The 14,189-nt window shown below is 46.1% G+C and overlaps 1 protein-coding gene across 11 annotated transcripts in view; it reads left to right on the forward strand.

The window, feature by feature from the left end:
- Nucleotides 1–14,189, forward strand: part of KIAA1217 (KIAA1217 ortholog) — a 682,726-nt gene that overhangs the window by 422,435 nt on the left and 246,102 nt on the right. Inside the window, exon 1 of one of the 11 annotated variants that reach the window (XM_044226901.1) lies at nt 218–427. The exons of the other annotated variants lie outside the window; for them this stretch is intronic. The gene's annotated coding sequence lies outside the window, so the exon portion shown is untranslated. Of the gene's footprint in view, nt 1–217; nt 428–14,189 lie in introns of those variants that run through there. 11 annotated transcript variants of the gene reach the window in all.

The raw sequence follows: 14,189 nt of genomic DNA on the forward strand, positions 1-14,189 counted from the left end.
TGGCTAAGTTTCTGCCAACAGCACAAATTATACCGTGCAGAGATCCAAAGCCCCTAAAAAGGTTTCATTAATGAACAATTTCAGAGGATTGTTTAAGTCTTTGCTTGACAGGTAACGTTGGCATGTAGGCAGGTGGGGTTAAGGTTTCCATGGAGATTTATGATGTCATGCTTGAAAGAGCATGTCAAGACAGCCAATTTAACGAGTAGCTACTCAAAAAGTCCTATAGGCTGGAAGTAAGCTTTATGCAAATGACAAGAGTTTCACTGGGAAAAACTGCAAAAGAAAACAGCAGAGACATGGAGGGGGTTTACCTGACAGCTCCGAAGGATGACCCTGGCGTCCATTAGAGACGGAAATTTCCAGAAGAAGAATTAGATTTTTCCCCCCTTTAACTGCTGCTTCACCTGTGGAGCTCTGGGTACAGGTAAATACGAGATTTTTCTTTTTCTTCTGAGTTATTGCCAAAAATTATTTGGAAGCACCGGCTTCTGTTTCTCTGCATTGTTCTCTTGGCAGGAAGAACTAAATCAGTAAGCGCAGCTTTCTCACACCGAATTTTCGTGTTTGGGGGCTGTGTTTTGGGGACTTTTTTCTTGAATGAACTGAGTTTTCTGAAGAGGTCTGAAAAACAAGTGATGCGGTATGCATTCAGCTGATTTTACCCTGCAGAATAACCCTATAAAGTCTGTAGAAAAGGGTTAGAAGGGCGATTTGAGGTACTGTGTATTTGTGGATTATTCCCAGATGTTGGTTTCTTTTCTTTCTTTTTTCTTTCTTTCTTTTTTTTTTTTCTTGTTTAACTCTTAGACCAGACCTGAAGTTGGGATTGCGTGTATTTCTGCATTTTCAAGTTGTAGAATGCCAAAGGTATAACCTACGAAGTATCACAGAACTTTGGATGCATATTGTGTTTTCCATTTCAGGGTGTCTGTGCACCTTTTGCACGGAGGCATTTTGTAAGACTAGCAAAAATAAGCCTGTTTGAGATATCAGAGTTTCCGCACTCAGGGAAGCAGGATTTGTGTTCTGAGAGGACAGGTAAAGGCTTCTAGGGTAGGGGAATGGTTGATCAAAGTGATTTTGAAAGCATGCTTTCAAAAGGAAACCTCATTCTGGCAGTACAAGGCTTTCTGTTTGCATCGGGTCCTAGCGAGACAGAGTCAGCAGTCTTGCCAGAGATACGCATGGGATAGTGATCAGTAAAGGTAGCTCAAGTGATCACCAAGGTGCGGAATTCACCTAAAGGGGTTAGTCTGGGGACATGAGGCTGTGATGCGAATAGTCTGGCCCACCAAGCTCGAAAAGAAATGAAAAACAGTTTTGAAGGTTCAGGTGCAGAGTTAAGAATAAGCGAAAGAAACCTGGGATTTGGGAATTGGGGCTTTTGAAACCCAGACTGTTCAGGAGCAGAGGGGCAGGCACTGAAATATTTTTCTAAATGCCTAAGGTGGGAGAACGCAGACCTCCGGAGAGCTTACAGCCCCATCCTGTGGATTAGTAAAAGCTCCGGAGCTGCTCTGGGCGGTCAAGGGTTGCCTGCCACAAGTCACCATGGAACCCCTTGACAAAGAGCTGTGGCCCTCACCTCCGAACGCCTGGCTTTGGAGTCCTGGCTTCGCCACTTACTCCCCGTTCACGGCATTCAGCCTCAGTTTTCTCCTCCGTAAAATGGGGGTGCTAACAGCAGCGTTGTGAGGATTGACTGACAAAACACATAATGTGGTTCTCAGAATTCCGGCTCCACGTGTTAGCTGTGGTTTTTAGTCACTGCTGATGTGGAACCTGAGCGGTTCATTAATTGTTTTTGTAGCCTTCATCGTATTGCAACAGTCCAGGGAGATTAGTAGAATCTTTTTAGTCTTACATTACAGATGACGAAATCGCAACTCAGAGAGGTACCGACATCAACAATGCAACAAACTATCCTTCTGTGTTTTCTGCTATCTTTTTTTCTCATCTGAGGGGTCTAGGAAAAAGTTACTGTGCTGCTGAGATAAGCCCCAGATGCAACAGTCATTTCTATAAATGAATTAAAATACAAAATGTGAAGCATTATCAAAGGAGGTGGGATAGTCATGTGTTTATATTAGTTAGGCTTGCGACACTGTTTCTAGGCAGGCTGGAGGAGTTACGTTGATTTACTTTTTGCTGGCACCTGTTGATGGGAGCTCGGGTCGTTTGGAAGACTTACAGTTGTAACTCTTACCTGCTCCAAGAAGAGTCAGGGTTTGCTGTCACAGGTATATCCTGAGCAGGAAACCAAGTCACCAAGGGGCTGTGGGAATTGCCACAGGGAGCGAGGGGTTGGACACAATGTCTTTTTTCCTTTTGTATTCTAGACTTTGGCAGCTACCTCCCTTGCCTATATCCCAGACCGAAACAGCCCATAATTATGTTCTACATCCATTGTATGTAAGAGACAAATATGTTTTTCATTGTGTTATTTTTAGCAGCTGTGTTTCTAGCCAGGGAAAACACTCTATTAGTTCCAGGGTTTTCCTAATGACTTTTCCAATTTTTCCAAATTTTCCACATCAGATTGCTCAGGATTGTTCAGGTCCCACACTCCTGGGAGAGGGCTCTTAGCAGGAATGTTGGGTAGGCTCATCTAGTGGGATTCTGAAGGCATTCTGATCTCTGAGCTGCTGAGGCTGAGCTCATTCTGTGCCAGACAATGAGTAAATTAATTAAATGTGGTCATCAGACTGCATTGTGGCCTGCAGTTCCCAGCACTGGTTTGGGGCATCCGGAAAAGGTCTGGTTATCTCAAGGGCCGATCTGTGAGTCTGAAAGCAAATATTTATTTCATTCAAAGTTTCAGTTCCAAGTATGAACCACAAAGCAGCAAGTTGAAGGTAGAAAAGAGTCATGAAATTACACAGCTCTCGGGTGCCAAATTCCAAATAGGGCCAGAATCACTGCATACAATGCATATTTTTCTACATTTTCTACCTATTCTAATGGACTTTAAAAAGTCCATTAAAGCTTTTTATTACACTTAATTGTTGTATTGTTCGGAGATTATCTGTTGATTAATAAGCAGTGATTACATCTAGAAGTGTGTTTTACATCTTGCAGGTTTAGTAAAGGTCTGTTGAGTCAGAGGGGCTGGGTGAACAGGAATTCAGAAGCCGCGTTGCCTGGCTTCGAGTCCTGCCTCCATTACTTATTAGTGGCACAGATTTCCCACTGAAGAACATACGTGGGTCTATTCATATTCCAAATAAAGTATAGCACCTAAACTTAAAAATCCTCTTGGGACACCTGGGTGGCTCAGTAGGTTAAGCGTCTGCCACCGGCTCAGGTCATAATGCCAGGGTCCTGGGATAGAGTCCTGCAGTGGGCTCCCTGCTCAGCAGAGCGCCTCCTTCCCTCTCTCCCTCTGCCTGTCGCTCCGCTTACTTGTGCTCTCTCTCTATCTCTCTGTCAAATAAATAAATACAATCTTTAAAAAAAAAAATCCTCTTAGTAAAGGAATTAGTGGTCTTTAAATAATGTTTTTCTCTTAATTTTTTTTTTTTAAATTTCCGTGGAAATCATTTGTTCAGAAAGAAAGACACTGAAATCTCCCAGTTCAGGAACTGGAAGTAAAACTTCCTCCAACCCTGATGCATCTTATAGCTCTCCTCAGTGAAAGGGAAGCTCTGTCCAGAAGCTGCTTAAAGTTCAGGCTTCAGTCACTGCTCTTTGTCAATTTAACGTCATTGGAAATGCTCCTGTTTGAAACTGGTCAGGGGCAGTTTTCCGACATCTATTTTTCCAAAACCTCAACCTGAGAAATGGTGTCCTCTCAGATGATGTGGCTTCTCTTCACGTGTGTGGCTGCTGAGGCGTGAGCAGGTAGAGTGGGAAGGGCGCTTTCCTCATCCAGGAACCAAGCTCCCCTCTTGGTTTTCTTTCCTTAACTTTCTCCTAGGCAGGGAGAAATGTAATTTAGTGGAAGCTGAAATTCCTCAGAGAACCGGAGTTTGGGATCTTTGTTTTGGTCCCCCACCCCCCAATTTCAGTGTGCGTGAGAGAGTGTGTGTGTGTATTTAAGTTATTTATTGAAGTACAGTTGACACACGATGTTAACGTTAGTTTTAAGCGTATAACATAGTGATTTGACGCCTCTGTCTGTTATGCTGTGCTCACCACACCACAAGGGTAGCTGTCATCTGTCTTTATTTATGTTTTGTGTTATGAGTTGTGTTTTTAGTATGCGTGGTGAAACAGCAAGGCCAGACTCTGCATATTAAATTTTGGCCATTCCGTATTTCAGAGTGGAATTTTCCTCCGCAGTCATTCCAATATCGATCACCTTCTGAGAAAAGGATTTTTGCTTTTGCTTTAATTTCTTTTCTTTTCTTTTCCTTTTTTTTCGAAGTCAGAGGTTACTAAATCTGCCACCCCATATAAAACCCAAACAAGTTCTCCTTGGTTTGTGGTGATCATTGTGTGACATCTGGACAACCAGAAGCCGTGGTACCTGTGGAATTCAGGGCGAGCTTAGATGGGGGGAAGGACCAGGGAGGAATGGAAGATGGAACAAAAGATGGAGACTGGGCTGGACTTCATCCTTCAGGGAGGTCTGCTGCTTTAGCTTCCAGACAACAAATGTACAGGTAGCCGAAAGAATTTCGGACTACTTACCCCACAAGAAGAGCACATGTAGAGAATTATCCATGTAGACGATTTCTTCTCTAGGGTCACAAAGCAAGGAATGCACAGATGATTTTTTTTTTTTAAAGATTTTATTTATTTATTTGACAGAGAGAGATCACAAGTAGGCAGAGAGGCAGGCAGAGAGAGAGAGGAGGAAGCAGGCTCCCCGCCGAGCAGACAGCCCGATGCGGGACTCGATCCCAGGACCCTGAGATCATGACCCGAGCCAAAGGCAGCGGCTCAACCCACTGAGCCACCCAGGCGCCCCACACAGATGATTTTTTATGAGGGCATGAGTACAGTCAGTCCAAAGTGAAGGGAGGTGGTAGCTTTTGTGGCCTCTCCAGCCCCAGGGTTTACTTCATACCCCTGTGTGCCTTTGCCCGATACCCCTCCACTCCCGTCCCCTTGCTCATGATTAAGCAGTGGAAGTGAAAATGCTGTTTCCTACCATTGGTTTTACAAAGGTTCATAAATGCACACGCTCATGTTGCCCGTAAACCCAGTGGTGGGATCGTCCTCAGAGCCGTGGATCCTCTTTGCCTGTCTGCCTTGCTCTGCACTTGGCCCGGATAGTACAAGACAGAGCCAAGTCCCCCGGTGGGAGATGTTGTTATCGGCCTATCATGTGGCGCAGCACACTTTTCAGAAAGGACCTTTTTCATCTTACTTCTTGCCACCCCAGAAGCAAGCTGCCGCCCCACAGATTTTTTTGGAATGGCTAAGAAAACAGTTATTTGGATGGATCCTGGGTCACTGTTGGTCTTTGACATTAAGAAGCTTTGTAAACGCCCCTCACAATGATACTGGGATGTCAGATCATGTTTCCACAGCTGTCGCCAGTAAGGTAAACGTGCCACCTCCATCACTCAGCCTACTCTGTCTTCTAGAGGGACAATTTTTTTTTTTTTAATCATCTGCCTGAATTTTGCACCAGGATAGGTTGCATGGGCCCCCTTCACCTTTGAATGTCATTTTATTCAAATCCTTTTTCAAGGTAACTTTTCAGACTGCAGAAGAAGGTAGCTCTGGCCAACTGCCTTACAAAGGATAATTTTCAATTTGTTCCTCGTGGAGTGTGTCTATGTCTCTGTGTCTCTGATGAGTATAGCACAAACTCTGGTTTTTAAAATTCTTCTGTCTTCAGAGCAACGATAGTAGTGGCCCCATTATACGTTAACTTGACCCCCTTAAACAGCTGTTTGGGTTGCTTATTTTTTTCTCTCCCTTTGATGAACAGGGCTGCAGTGGCCTTCCCTCTGTGCACGTGTCAGGAAATACAGAGAACAAATTCCTGCCTGTCAGATTACTAATTTAGTCCTGTTGGTTTACTAGGATTACTAGCGTTGAAAGGTACTGCCTAATTTTCGCTCAAAAAGACTCACCAGTTTATTCCGTCAATAAGAGTCTTAGAGAGTGTGTTACGGCACATTCAGATAATACAATCCACTGTACTCTTGACGATATACGAAATAGATCCTATGTGCCAGTATGAACCCATTACGAAGTCATGTTAAATAAGCATTATGGCTTACGGAGCAGTACAGAGAGCATGGTCCCGTTTATTTTAAAAAGGCTGGATCCCATTTGTGTGAAAAGGCCTATGGATTTCTTGTATACTTATCTATACATTAACAGTTTCAAGAATGATGCCTAATAAATCAGAGAGAGAAACTAGTGGGGGAGTGGAACTTTTATTATTCATTTATTTATTTATTTAAAGATTTATTTATTTTCTTAGAGAAAGTGAGCGCACATGTGTAGGAGCAGGGAGAGGGGAAGAGAGAGAGAGAGAGATTGAGAAACACAGGCAGACTCCACACTGAGCGGAGAGCCCGATGCGGGACTCGATCTCACAACTCTGAGATCACAACCTGAGCTGAGATCAAGAGTCAGATGCACTTAACCGACTGTGCCATCCAGACACCCGAGGAAGCTTTTATTTTGGACTTCTGGACCTCCCTGCTATTTATATTTTTATCACATGCATATCATTGCTTGCAACTTTGAAAGTCGCTTACAACAAAGACAGGTTTGCCCCACAGCATAGCCTGTGTCCTTCCAGACGCAATGGGTTGTTTCCAGGTAGTCTGAGAAAGTGACTTTTTCCGTCTCACACACCAGCCCAGGAGCGTATTTGGGTCTTCATGTAGTTGTCCCTTGAAAAAGGAAGTGATTCTCTTTTTCCCTCCTCCTTTAGAGGAACTGTCATTTCTGAAGGTCTCATTTCTAGCAGAATCTTCCCTAAACAAGTTTATTCAAGTCAGGATCCTACCTTTCTAAGTAAATGCTCTTTTGGGTTCTGAGCTATCGGGTGTATCTGGATTAACTATATTTAAGTTGCCTGAACTTTTCTTTTCTTTTTAAGTGTATTTATTTATTATGTTCAGGGAGCCAGCATATAGTACAGCATTAGTTTTTGATGTGTTCAGCAATTCATTAGTTACATATAATTGAACACAAATAAATAAATAAAGTGTATTTATTTAAGTAACCTCTACACCCACTGTGGGGCTTGAACTCACAACCCCGAGATCAAGAATCAAGTTACGTGCTCTTCCAACTGAGCCAGCCAGGCAGTCTTGAACTTTTCAACAGAAGCGGTAAATTTCCCTTCCTGGGTTACGACATCTTCAGCCCCATTGTCTGAAACATTCACTTCAAGTTCACATGAGTGTGCTCTGTAACTAAACTTCACGCCTAGCCGAGTTTCTGATCAGTTTTGGATGAAGGGGACATCAGCTTTCATGCTAAGTCTGTAACTGTAGAACTATAATTCAGTTTCCTAAGTGAAAAATCTACAGAATATGTAGATTTCTAAAGACATCTTTTACTGCGAGACAAGCCCAGAAGATAGACTGTCACAGGATATCTTTCGAAAGAAAAGAAATGACACTTTTTATACTCTCAAACCATTGAAGAAAGCCTTTGACATTATTTTAAACTCCAAATCCTTTTTAATTCTGATGCGCAGAATGCATTTAAGCCATTCTAGGTGGTAGATTTATGTATTCCTTTTGTGCAAATCAGTGCATATCTTTGGTAGTTAGATTTTTTCTTTCTCCCTCTCAAAAGCTGCTTTTGAAACTTCACCTTTTCCCTAGATATAATTTTTTTTTCACTTCATGAAATATCTCCATTCTGTCGCTAACTGCGAATGTTTGCAGAAGGGAACCGAAATAAAACAAATACCTCTTAATATGGTACTTTGTGCATAAACAAACATCTGACATTTGTTGGTTAATTTAAAAAAAAATAAGGAGAATTAACTATGTTAGGAAAAAAAGCAAAGAGTAGGATTGTGGCTGTGATGGGCAAAACAAGGAAGGAAAGCTGTGATTTGAGCAATTTCTTTCTTTTAAGCGATTTCATTATAGGTAATATAATTATTATGGCCTCCAGGTGGGGGCACAGCACTTTTAAGGCTAATTGAACTTTTTCTATATCATTAGAAAAATGGGCCAAACTTCCTTTATCATGGGATAAATACAAGATTTCCTTCCTCCAAATATTTCATGCCCGTGCCTTTTAAAGACATACACGGTACCTCTGAATCCCAGATGTTGTCGTGAATGCCAACACGGTGCAATAAACAGTTTGTCTGTACGCTTCCAGACCACTGCGGGTAAGAACTGGAATGCCCACAAGGGTGATCGCTTGCTATCTGCCGGAAACTTTCACACAAGTTATCTCGTATAATCCTCCAGAAATCCCTTAGGAAAGCATGCCTAGAAATAAGGAAACCAGAGCTCCAAAGAGTCGAGAAGCTTGGTTCTTTAGGCTGCAAAGCAGTTGTGACTCAGCCCGAGAGCATTTTCCTGGGATCCCTGAGGACGGTTGTTCATTTTATGAGGCTGGATTTCCAAACAACATAATCACGCAGGGAGTGATTTACTTCTTACCTCTGTTGCCTCCAGTCCTCATATGCACGCCTGCCCGCTTGCTTTCTTTCTCTTTCTTTCTTCCTTTCCCTTCCTCCCAACCCCTTTTCTTTCATTCATTCATTCATTCATTCATTTATTTCAGTGTTACCCCAAAGGGTGGACTCGAGGACACGAAGGAGGCTGGAACAGCTGTAGGTTTTCTCCTTGTGAAGTACCTCTTAGGTCAAGCCTCGAGCTAGCTTGTCAGGAATGCATTTCTTAAGCAACCGTCTTCCTTGCATCAGAGGAAGAAAGCGGCACATGCCTTGATCAGATAGATCTCTTCCCTCAGTGTGCTCTGGGAGCAGACCTTTAGAATTCACCCCAGAGAAAGCATTACTTAGTGGTTCATCAAAAATGCTTCACAAAATGCTGTTGCTCCCACATTTTGCCTAATAACCCCCAAACGCACTGCACTCCTGTTGCCGTTATTTTTGTGTCTGATTCCAGAAGTTCTTAGGAGAATTGAATGGACAGATTGGGCAACTTTCATAGGTCATTCCTTGTGCGGGCCAGCGTTAGTATAGATCAGAGGCCCCAGACCTGGGGGGGCCGCCCTCTAGAGAGGCCTGCACTATGGCCTCTGCGTATCTTGATAAACAACCAGAACTTTGTAGAATCGGGAGTTTTTACAGAAAAATCAATTTTCTTACATTTTGAGGGAGTAAGAATCAGATGACCAGGAAACACAGGGCTCCAAGTTCTTTGTTAAAAAGATGTATGAGAGCTACGTAGCAGCTGCCCTATTAAGATGTGGGGTTCTGGTTCTCAGGTTCCCCACAGCTCCCCCCTCCCTACCCCACACCTGTCTCCCTTATCCGCCTGACTCCTCTGGAGCTAGCCCGGCCATGCACGTAGGCCTGCTGTCCTTGAGGCACTGCGGTGAGGAGGCCGCCATCTGGCTTTTGTTGTTGGACAGACTTACGTTCCCGAACTGGTTCTACCACTTACTATTTCTGTGGTCTTGGGCGAGTTTCTCAATCTAAGGAATCTTCCATTTCTGCAGCCAGATAGTTTCCAGGTCGGGGACAGAATCTGAGAAGTACTTAACCCACGATCTGGCTTGGTCTGCTCCTTACCTGAAGCAGCTGTCACGGCAACATCTCTTAAAGCATTTTGGGAGAAAGGATCAGTGGCTTCCAGGCAGGGTCTTAAACATTCGTGGTTGTTCAGTGTGGGAGGGGCCTTGGAACTGCGGCTGAAAACACCCTCGTTTTCTGGAGGAGCGATCAAAAGCCAGGAGCTCACGAGTCCCGCCTGACTCGGTGACTTCAGGGTGAACAGGTCCAGGGCCAGTGACTTTCCAGCAACCCACAAAAAGGCCTCAGAGTGTGTAGTTTTGGAGATGGAGTCTGTGATAGTGCGGTTTGCGTTGAGTGTGAGGACGAGGGAATTTCGGCTAGCATAAAGGGGGTACAGCTGCGGGGGTGGGGGTCACTGGGGTTCGAATTACTCCTGGGACCACGGCCTTCACGGGGCTTAGATGCCAGGGGGGAAAAGCCAAGAGAAAACCGACGTTCAGATGACTTCGGATTGAAACACGTGGCAAGAAGGCAGTGGAGAGGATTCCACGAGAGGCAGCAGGCGAACAAAGCAGAGGCAGCATGTTCTCAGGGAGAATAGTTACGTGCAGGGAGCCCTGGGCAGGAAGGGGCTTGTCTGGTGAAGGGCTAAGACCCGGGCGGCCCGGGGAAGGTGGCGGGGGGCCTAGGAAGCCACTGAAAGGAATTTGGATTTGATTCTTAGTGCAAAGCAAAAAGCTTTAGAACATTTTAGAGTCTTTTTAGCTTCTGTTGAAACATTGTTTTACACGGAAGCCCATTTGCAGGGGTGGGGTAGGGGCTTTTAACGAAGCCCTAAGTCTCTCTACCCTCCATCCCGGAGATGTCCCCAAAGTGTCCTTTGTCACTCCAGGGCTGGATGGTCACTGTGGAAACCCCCAGTACCAGCAGTTTACAGGGTCTTGGGAATCTGTGACTTGCTCACCAGGGGTCCCACTCCTGGGGTCCAGAAAAATCCATCATGCTTGTCATTAACCCAAAGGCCAAATGCTGATATTTTTCTTCTTTTTTTGTTTGTTTTTTTTCCTAATTATTAACACTTCCATTAGGTCTCACATGTCCAGAGGATCCACTGAAATGTTTCATCTTGACCACAAAAAAAAAGGCTTAAGTCGACGCAGCAGTGTCTGAAATGGGATACACATGTCCTAAGTCCTTGGGTTGGGCAATTCCCAGGGGCCTTGTGATACATGTAATGTTTGCCTTTTCATCTGCTCCCAACTCACAAAAAGAAATCATTAATTTATATTTCAGTCCAAGCCAGTGTTTTTCATTTTGCGGTCATTGATTTGAGCTCAGATATGGTCAGCAGGTGAATTCGGCAGCTCCCATGGGGAGCCCCTCGGAAGCTCCCCCTTGCGCAGAGGACAGGCCCAGCCTTCCTGTCACACCCGGCTGGGGTTGGCCGACAATGGCACGTACAGGGTGTGGGTCCCACCAGCACCTTCAATGCTGGGCATTTGTTCAGTGTGGGCTTGGCTTGCAAAAACCTTCGGAAATGCTGGAGAGGTCAGGGGCTGGCATTCTCCTTCCTCATTTTGCAGGTGAGAAAACTGAGCTTCGGAGAGGAGCTGTGCTTTGGGTCCGCCTCACGGCTTATGAGGTCCAGGGCCGATGTGCGATCCCGGCTTCTGAGTCCCGGTGACCCACTGACCTTTGCACACCAGCACGTGTTCTTTGGAGCCCAGGCTCTGAGGGCAGTCCCGTGGGGGCAGGTGACACCGGCTGTGGCAGTCAGGAAATCGGAGGCACGTTCTCTGGGTAGTTCTCAAGCATTTGGAAATTGTAGCGCCACCCCCCCCTTTTTTTTTTTAAGATTTTATTTATTTATTTGACAGACAGAGATCACAAGTAGGCAGAGAGATAGGCAGAGAGGGGAGGAAGCAGGCTCCCCGCTGAGCAGAGAGCCTGATGCAAGGCTCCATCCCAGGACCCTGGGATCATGACCTGAGCCTAAGGCAGAGGCTTTAACCCATGGAGCTACCCAGGCGCCCCCACCCCTCTCTTTCTTCTTCTGTTCTAGAAGCTCTGGCCTGGCAGGTTTTGAGGCCGAGAGGCATTGACCGTGACTGCACTCTTTTCAGGATAAAGCAATTTGAGCAAACAGTTTGAGACACCTGGCGGGTTGGTCTTTGCCTCATGATGTGAGAAATAAGTTTTGCTGTGAACTAAGCCGAGATCGGTCTCTGTTTAATCTGCAAGTGCACAGGGACGTCAGCTGCCCCCTTCTCACCGGATGCCATTCAAGTTAACTCTAATGAGAGGTGCAGGGCTGAGCCGCTTGGGCTGAGTGGAATACACAGGGAAAGAGCAGTGTTATGCCCTCCTTTTCGGTGTCCACATCCGGATTTACCTAAACCCCACCCAGGCTGCATTTGCGTAGCAGTGAAAAACCGGTATTTTCTATCCATGAATCACACTGCAAATCCCGGGCCTCTGTCCTTCGGGTGCGTCAGGCCAGCTGTGGGGAAGGATGGGCACAGCTGAAGGCGAGCTGAGCGTGGAGGGGAAAGGTCCCTCCGCCTGGGGGCCGAGCAGGTGACTGCCGATGACCACCTGCCCATCTGGACATGGAGCCATCTGTCTGCCCTCCTGGAGAAAGACCGAGAAAGGAAGGCGGAGCCCTGAGTTTCTGCTGTCGGGGGCTCTGCAGGACAGAGAAAAGCAAGGTACAGCAGTCGCACGGTTCTGGGGCTTGCCGTTCCTCCCTGGGGTCTCTCACCTGCTGTGCCGTGTGGCCCCGGCCACCTGCCCGCAGCAGCTCCCGGCCATCGATTGCCAAGTGAGGGCCGGAGTGGGCTGGGGGTCGCTGTGGTTTCTTTTAAGTTAAATGACGCTTCAGTGCAGAGGGTGATTGCCCACAGCAGTTAAATGTTGTTTAATGATAATTAAATTGCTTTTCTCTCTTCGGAAAGCCCTCCTCATTTTTCTGGACAAAGGCAGGAAGCATTTTTCCTTGATTATACAGAACGACTCTAGGTAAGGTATAATCCATCTTACTGCGCCGGGGCCCTCAAAGGATGAGTCCCGGGATCCTGATTTGGAAATGGCACAGACATTAGGAAACCAAGTGCTTCCAAGTTTAAGAATCTTGTCCGAAACCAAAAAAGCTGCCTTTCCCTCCTGCCTCCTCCTCCATGCGTTGGTTGGGAATCTCTTACAACATGCACGGCTGCTTCTAGACTGGTCTGGATCCCCTTTACAAAGCGTGGGGAGGCTTGGCATGTCCCGTCCTGTTCCTTCCTGGCTTAGTTCCTCCTCAGAGACATTGGGGCTCTGCCCAGGAGGCCTGCAGCGCTTTGCCGGGAGAAAGCCCCACTCTTCCCAGGGCTTTGAGAAGTTGACCAGCTTTCTTCCCCCCGGGAGGAAAGCATTTTCAGACAGTGCGGGGAGCCCAGAGACGTGGGCTGGAGCCCACTGAAAGAAAAAAGGCTTCAAAAACGAGAAGCCCTGAGACAGGATATTCATTTGATAAGTCTTTGTATCTGATCTGTTGTTTCATGTGCCTGGTGTCCTGCTGCCAGAATTAAGATGCTCTAAAAAGAAACCTTAGGAAATAGATCACGATGATCCAGTTTGATGTAGGAATAAAATGGAGACGAAAAAAGGAATGTTCCTGAAGGAACTGAACCAACTGTGATTGCAAAAAACTTGCGCTTTAAATCTTAATAGAAATGATGGCGAAGGCGCTTGGGTGGCTCAGTGGGTTAAAGCCTCTGCCTTCGGCTCAGGTCATGATCCCAGGGTCCTGGGATCGAGCCCCGCATCGGGCTCTCTGCTCAGCAGGGAGCCTGCTTCCTCCTCTCTCTCTGTCTACTTGTGATCTCCGTCTTTCAAATAAATAAATAAAATCTTAAAAAAAAAAAAAAAGAAATGATGGCGATATGAGGTTTGGGGTGTGTGTGTGGGTGTGTTTGTGTGTGTTTTGTTTGGGGTGTGAGGCTCGGAGCATTACGGCACAGGCTACTTCTGCTTTCTCGGTCTTGGATGTCAATTCCATGGCCTGGCGTGCTTCGTTTGGTGTTCTTTGGGTGGCACTGAACTGGGAGGAGGGAGGCTGCAGGTCAAGGTTTGGGTCCGCGGAGAATCACTGCAGAATGAGACACGCGAGCTCCCAGGCAGGAGATAACAGATGCTGGTCACTTTCGTAAAGGGGGGAAGCCCAGGGACCAAGGACTGTAAAACTTGGACTGGGCAGAACAGAGGAGTCTGGGCACGTGTAAGTGTATTTAACCAAGATGGTCAGCGAGTAGGGGAAGGTGAGGAAAGGCACAGTCATGCTGTTGGTGGCATGATAAGGAAGGACAGGGTAAGGACCTCCACGTGGAGACTTTAGTTCTGTCCCTCCCAGAAGAGAGGATGTAAGAGCATTCCATTTTGGAGCAGCTCCTTCAGTTTCTACCCGATTTTCTTTCTTTTTATTTATTTATTTATTTGAGGGAAGAGAGAGAGCGAGCACGTATGAGCGGTGGGGAGGGAAAGGAAGAAGCAGACTCCCCTCCGAGCAGGGAGCCCAGTGCAAGGCTTGGGTCTGGGACTTGATCCACAGACCCTGAGA

This window comes from Neovison vison, chromosome 12 (assembly GCF_020171115.1).
Source record: "Neovison vison isolate M4711 chromosome 12, ASM_NN_V1, whole genome shotgun sequence".
NCBI lineage: Eukaryota > Metazoa > Chordata > Mammalia > Carnivora > Mustelidae > Neogale > Neogale vison.